We start from the raw sequence: 7,531 nt of genomic DNA on the forward strand, positions 1-7,531 counted from the left end.
TGTATCATTCCCATCACCTAATGGCTGCTGGAAATAAGAACCCCTCCCCAAATCCTGTAAGGACAAGCAGATATAGTCCATGGATGGATAACTCTTATGTCTAATGGTAGTTTTGTTGTGTGACTGTTTAAAATGCAGGTTTCTTTTTAGTAAGAAGGTGTTGCTACTGAGAAACTAACATTTCTGTATCTCAGAAATTGCTTTGTAGCCTAATGTGGCATTGCTGTGTAATAAAATGTCACTTATATTTTATGTAACATTTTCTGTAAGCTAATATATATTTACACACTTGTCTTTGATTGTTTTGACTTCATGATGTCACAAATGTTCAGACACGACCTGCACCAGTTCAGAAGAAAATGTTGATTCTCTGCAGCTTCGTGTGAATCCAACTAATTCATCTAAACTCTGAACTGAATCATTGATTAAACTATTTAAAATGTCTAAATCAAACTTGTCTCATTCATGTTAAACATTTATCTACTGGTTGACATTTTAAATAAACTTTCATGTGTGGTGTCATGATGGGTCTAATGCTTTTCGCCTACATGCAGAAACATTCAGAGAGAGATAGATGTAAAAAAAAAAGATGTTCTATTGCAATAATACAAAATCAAACAAAGAAACACGGCTAGAAGGGTCAGCGGGTCAGAGTCCAGGTGCATCTGCACACAGGAGAAGAGGGGTTAGATAGGTTCACAGGGGGTGGAAAAGGAGATAACTAATGGCCGGGAGTTCTGTTCTTGCTTGAAAAACAAGTGAAGGATGATGGGTGGAGGTACGTGGTTCCAGATAGAGGAGAGAGCTGATGTAGGCTAACTGGAGATCGACCAGGTGTTGGAGGGTGGGGAGGTCAGATATGTCACCACAGAGGAGCTGCAGAGCAGACACCAGAGGAGTCAAGAAAAAAGGGTTTCTTCAGGACTGGCGGACTAGAGGAAACCAACCCCAAGGGCCTCAAAGGATTCCTGAAGGAGAGTCACAAGAATACGGTGAGAGCCTGAATAAACTCATAGCAAAACACAAGAGATCTTTAGACTAAACACACTGAGGAGCTAGAGAACCAAAAACTGGCAAACACTCTGGCAAGGAAGTGTTGGCTGTCTGCTGCTCATATACTCCTCTAGAGGTTGATGATTCCTCTCAGGTGTGGATAGTTGAGAGCATGCAGGCACGCCATCCCCAGCAGAGTGACCCAATGGCTCCCTCTGGTGGACTGGCGAAGAACTGAAAAGGAAACCAAACTTATCCCCACCACCTGGACACCAACATGTGGTCTAATTATAAATGATTTGATTTGCAAATTACTAACTAGATTGATAGATTATGAGCCAACCCATTAAGTTTGTGTGAAGGTGCTTACTTTGAATAAATGCATCATTCTTTATGATCATTTCCATCATGGTTAATATAATAGGCAGTTCTGACATTGATAAAGGAAGGAGCCWCAGCAGCACTGAGGTCAAAGCATCACAGCTTCACAGCATATTGGAGATTAGCAACACACACTGGGTTTGGATAGAAAGACCAGCAGGAAGAACAAACAGCAGCAGAAGGTACGTTTTAATAAGAATACTTTTAGATCCTGTTTGTCAGATGTGTAGTTTATCAGCTATTAAATCAGGACGACAATGAACAACTGAGCATTTAGAAGCAAAATACAAACACAAACTTTCCATAGATTCACAAAGTCATGATGAAAATTAAGCTGATCTGGATTATCCAGATATTTACAGTTTATATATTCTGTACATGTTTTCACTATGTTCAGTTTTTTATCAGTGTTTTCATCTATTTTCAACATTTTAGGTTTCAGCTTTCTTGTTTAATGACTTTGTATTCAAAAGGTTGAATTTATTCAAGAATCACATTTTTACATGAAGGAGAAAAACAGTCACCTTTTTTAGTTTTACAGTTCAGGTAAATATGTCTAAATTATTAATACTTTCATAGATGCTATATCCATCATAAAACATTAGGTTTAACTCAAAGCAATGTAACAGGACTAATTATAGGGGTGGAGACATTCACATTTCCACATAGAACAAGCATTTATACTAAACTATATTCCTAAAAAAAAATGTTTACAGTTACAATTAACTCAAACAAAGCTAGAAACAAACAATCTGGATCCAAACAAAATCAAAAATACATCTCTCCTCCCTCTCAGACAGTGGATTTTCCCAATGAGGCTGATTGAAAATACCAGGTCCTTGTCAGCATTTCTCATGGGCGCGCTTCCATGGCAACACATGACCTCAAAGAGATGAGAAGATGATTAAAACAAGTAAATAAATCAAGTTACTTCCCCAAACAATACATTTACCCAAATAAATTAGAATATATACTGTAAAGTACTCAAAAAACAGCACCTGTTAGGGAGGGGGTAAATCCCTCACAACAGACAAAAGTGAAATGGAAACAAAGCTAAAGTAGAAATTATAACAATGATCTCATGAATTCCAGTTGTGGCAACACAAGGGTATGGATCTGATACTCTCCCCCTCACAGCAGTGTAACCAGGATATCAATGTCACCTTGGGAATTGCACCCCAGGAAATGGACTCGCCAGTAGGCACCAAGGTTCATGACCAATGAGAACAAGACTGATTCCAAAAAATTACATTTTATTGTTTCTTGTTTGTTTTTTAAAAAGACAAACAAAACACAAGGAACCACAATGGGAAGGGAAGTGCACAGTACTGAGGCCTACCAGCAGGGGGAGGGCAGTCCAAATGGGAACTGGTTCCTAAAACAAATTAATGAATCCAAATAAATCACACCAAGCACTTGTGAACAGACTCTCGATCGTGAAGAAATCCCAACACCGGTCACTCGCACAGCACACAGATCCAGTCCCTCTGGAGGCCCCCCACCGCCTTCAGCTCTCAGCCTGGAGACAAGGGTGGGGTTAAACAAAGCAAAATACAAAAAAAAACAACAAAGACTACAATTTAGACATGAAATGCTAAAAGGAGGTTACCCCTAACCTCACACATCCAGTCATTAAGTCAACGTTTTAATCAAGTAGTCTAAAAGAACCCGAAGCTGCTAACCGCAGAAAGGCCAGAGGCCACACAGAACAGAATGGTCCAAAATAAACCAAACAAAAACAATTGAGGAAAAGCAGAAAATGAAACAAAACTAAACAGATGAAACAAAGTGAGCTACAGCAGCTTTATGTTTGAAATTAAGTCAAAGGTTAATAGGTGATTAGTAGAAAATGGTATAAGGCAGAGGAAGCCATTGTCACCTACCAGAGCTGGGTGACTCCACCCCAACCAGAGAATCCTTTCCGGCCCAGCAGCGGGAGGATCAGCTTGTAGAGATGGACCATCTGAATCCAGGCTTCGAGGCTTGTACCGAGTAAAAAGGGGGGAGTGTCTGATGAAACCTCGCTTCGAGGCTTGTGTCATCTTGCTGAAAACCACGTGACTGACAACAAACGAGGCCTCGCATTGCATGGGTCACGTGACTGCTTTATTTTGGGTGTCGGTTTTCAAAATAAAAGCGCGATGAGCCGCGCTGCATCATGAGTTGTTGTGCTTTTGGTCTCGCATCAGAGGAGAATATTTGTCTTCAGTGGCCAAAATAAAATGAATATTGACCAACATATTTGATGTGTATTGATGATGGCACTCATCAAATGTAATGTTTGTTTCTGCTTTTCTCAATTGTAGATTGTTTTTTATAACTATATTTTTGTGATTTTATGATGTAAATCTCTTTCAACTGCATTGTTGCTGAAATCTGCTGCACAAATAAACTTGATTGTCTGAAATGGAGCCAGCAAGAGGAAAATCTGATATTTGGAAATATGTTGAGATGATCGCTCACAATAAAATTCTTCTTAGATAATAATTAACCCTCCACCTCCCAATTTCTCACCTTCTGCAAAGTTTCACTATTATTTGTAGTCTGATCTGCAAATATATATCAGTCTTTTACAGCAGAAACAGATTTAATCCTGTTGCAGAACTAAAATTCAACATCTAGCCCAGTGTTTCTCAACCTTTTTCGGCCCAGCGCCCCCTAGCCTTTATCCAGGTCCCTCACCGCCCCCCACCAAAAAATTTGTAGGCTACTTTGCACTGACTATTATTTTATTATTAATGTTACTATCATTATTGTAGATGTTTTGAATCGGCACACCGATTATGTTTTCCCGTACACTTCAGTGCGCCTTACGCTCCTTCACCTCGCGCACATAACGAGGTAAATGTAGCTAGTTTTACACTAAACGTATCGGCGTCTGGAGGAGGAGGGTTGGGGGGGAGCGTATGTTTCTACGCTCCTTCGTGGGGTTGTGCCGATTTATGTTTTCGCATCCACCTGTAGTTGCGCCCCTGCCCATGGCACTTCAACAATATTACTTTACCTTTTATCTGGAAATAGTGTCTGTTTATTCTTACAGTCCTCTGTATTAATTATTGCTCAAATGGTCTTGCCATACCAGTTTATTCCTCTGTATTTACTTTAGTTTCTTAGTTTATTCTTGCATTTTGTTCTTCATTCATTTCATTTAGTTTCCTTTGATTAGTATTATCCTCTCTTGGTTTATTGCTATGTCCACTTTAGTTTCTTTCCTGTTGCTAAATCATTATAATTTATTGACCATCAGTAATCTTCACTCATCACCTGCTGCGCCGCCTAATCGTCATGTGTTTCACATCATGTGTTGATTTTTCACTGTTCAGCGTCGGATTCTCTGTTTTATGCCATAATTCACATCTAGTTCGTCGCTCCGTTTTGCCCGCTACTCATGTTTCAGAATTTTGCGCAATGTGAGCGGCGTTTTTTTTTAAACTCCCTAAGGTGCAGGGCGGTCGGGAAGAGTATCGATGGGGAAAAGGCAGAATGACATAAACCTTTTAAAACAACGGAAGCAATTTCGGTATTCTGATTATTGAAATTTAAAAGTGATGTGGTACCGTTGTTCCATCAAACCCGTTTCATGTCGGACCACGTGCAGCACCGGTGTTAACGCTATAAAATGAACACTCTCTATCATGGTATCACCCATGGAGGGGTTTCTTTATTTAAATGGGTTCATTTTTCAGAGGGTTACAAAGTGAAGGTATCGTGATTTTAGTAATTACATGTTTGTAAGAGCGATTTTCATGGAAGTGGGCAGCTTTCAAATGGAAATAAAACACTTTTTAATATAAATTGCTGCTTTGACATGATCACAGAACCGCAAAAACATATGCAGCCTACATAAATACCAGACAAAGTGAATCACAGCAGCGTAATCAGCCGGTGTAACACTGAACTGATGCGGGGCGGAGCTGCGCCAAGAAGCTACAAACACTGAATAGAAGAAGAGCTGCCATCGATACAGTTGCAGCCANTTTGATTAGTATTATCCTCTCTTGGTTTATTGCTATGTCCACTTTAGTTTCTTTCCTGTTGCTAAATCATTATAATTTATTGACCATCAGTAATCTTCACTCATCACCTGCTGCGCCGCCTAATCGTCATGTGTTTCACATCATGTGTTGATTTTTCACTGTTCAGCGTCGGATTCTCTGTTTTATGCCATAATTCACATCTAGTTCGTCGCTCCGTTTTGCCCGCTACTCATGTTTCAGAATTTTGCGCAATGTGAGCGGCGTTTTTTTTTAAACTCCCTAAGGTGCAGGGCGGTCGGGAAGAGTATCGATGGGGAAAAGGCAGAATGACATAAACCTTTTAAAACAACGGAAGCAATTTCGGTATTCTGATTATTGAAATTTAAAAGTGATGTGGTACCGTTGTTCCATCAAACCCGTTTCATGTCGGACCACGTGCAGCACCGGTGTTAACGCTATAAAATGAACACTCTCTATCATGGTATCACCCATGGAGGGGTTTCTTTATTTAAATGGGTTCATTTTTCAGAGGGTTACAAAGTGAAGGTATCGTGATTTTAGTAATTACATGTTTGTAAGAGCGATTTTCATGGAAGTGGGCAGCTTTCAAATGGAAATAAAACACTTTTTAATATAAATTGCTGCTTTGACATGATCACAGAACCGCAAAAACATATGCAGCCTACATAAATACCAGACAAAGTGAATCACAGCAGCGTAATCAGCCGGTGTAACACTGAACTGATGCGGGGCGGAGCTGCGCCAAGAAGCTACAAACACTGAATAGAAGAAGAGCTGCCATCGATACAGTTGCAGCCAAGCATGTTTTAATGTTACACAATACAGTTTTACCAAGCTGCTCAAAGTCTAAACTGGCATTGTTGTGCATTTAAGGTGTAAAGTTTACCTTAGACCAAACGCCCCCCAAAGGCATCCCAGCGCCCCCCTTTTGTAAAAATGTCCGCCAGCGCCCCCTGCCGTCCTCTGAACGCCCCCTGGGGGCGGTACCGCCCACATTGAGAATCGCTAATCTAGCCTAATATTAGGGATCAGAGCCAATTAGAAATCCAAGAAAAAGTGAACGTCCCAACATGCACTGCACTCCCAAGACACTAAAACCTCAAATGTCTTTATTGTCAAATCCTCTATGACATAAAAGAAAACCCAACACAACCACTGATGTTAAATATGTACCAGGATTAGATTGGCTACAAATCATTTTAATAATTAAAACATATGACAATTAAATATGGTTTCATTGATTCTCCTGTTACTAAACAGGAGTTTGATGAAAAACTTTGACAATATTGGATTTAGTAATTTTTGGAAGTATGATCCAACTGAGTGATGAGGCTGTTACAGTTTCACCAGCAGATGTCACTAGTGAGTGATGAACGAAGCATCGAGTAATGAACCTTTTTGCAAAGCAAAGGGTTGGAAAGCTTCATTGCTTCATGAGGCTTAGTTTGCCCATCACTACTTTCCGTCCCAACAGCGGAGGATCAGCTTGCCAGTATGTTCCGTTTTGTGTTGTTAAACTGCACTGGAGAGGGTAAATTGCAGCCACACTCCAGTACCAAGCAGGAGACCTCAGGCAGTTTTGAGGTCAGAGTTTTAGCCCTGTAAGCTACAAAAGCAACCTTCCCAATAAAGTGTGATAAAATGCCAGCATAAAGCAACCAGGTTAGAGAGTCTCCCTTTATACTCTCCACCCATCATAAGGTGATTAGGTGCTAGGTGTTTTGAATCTTGGGCAGTCTTCTTCCTGCTACACAATGAATGGAAGAAATTATGTGTAATAATTAAAAAGACATCAATCAGTTCATGTAAATTAGTTCCCAAAGTACAATCTGGAGAAAAGTACATATAATGTAAACGTTAGTCAATATGATCCTATGTGTCTAACTTTTGCTCTTTCCTTGTGTTTCTGTCTCCTCAGGTCCACATTCATCATTCAGCATGTTGGTTAACTCCACCTCCAGCTCTGATGATAATCTTACATACTACTGCTCCAAATCAAATAGTATTTTCATCTCCATCGCTATGATGGTAACTAAATGCTTCCTCATCCTCCCTCTCTGCCTCTTCATCCTCTACTTGGGTTTTCAACGATGGCGCCAGCAGCGCTCCTTTAAAACAGCAAGTCACTCTGACATCTTCACCTACAATCTGTCTCTGAT

The 7,531-nt window shown here is 40.1% G+C and overlaps 1 long non-coding RNA gene across 2 annotated transcripts; it reads right to left on the reverse strand.

Annotated features, from left to right (window-relative positions):
* Nucleotides 1-577: 577 nt before the first annotated feature.
* Nucleotides 578-3,441, reverse strand: LOC108167188 (uncharacterized). Of its 2 annotated transcripts, XR_001777550.1 has the most exons (3): nt 3,258-3,441; nt 1,065-2,893; nt 578-968 (listed from the first exon to the last, which is right to left on the reverse strand). It is a non-coding gene; the product is annotated as an uncharacterized LOC108167188 (long non-coding RNA). The 2 variants fall into 2 exon arrangements; XR_001777549.1 differs by having other exon boundaries at nt 578-2,893.
* Nucleotides 3,442-7,531: the final 4,090 nt, after the last annotated feature.

This window comes from Poecilia reticulata, linkage group LG18, assembly GCF_000633615.1.
Source record: "Poecilia reticulata strain Guanapo linkage group LG18, Guppy_female_1.0+MT, whole genome shotgun sequence".
Lineage (NCBI taxonomy): Eukaryota > Metazoa > Chordata > Actinopteri > Cyprinodontiformes > Poeciliidae > Poecilia > Poecilia reticulata.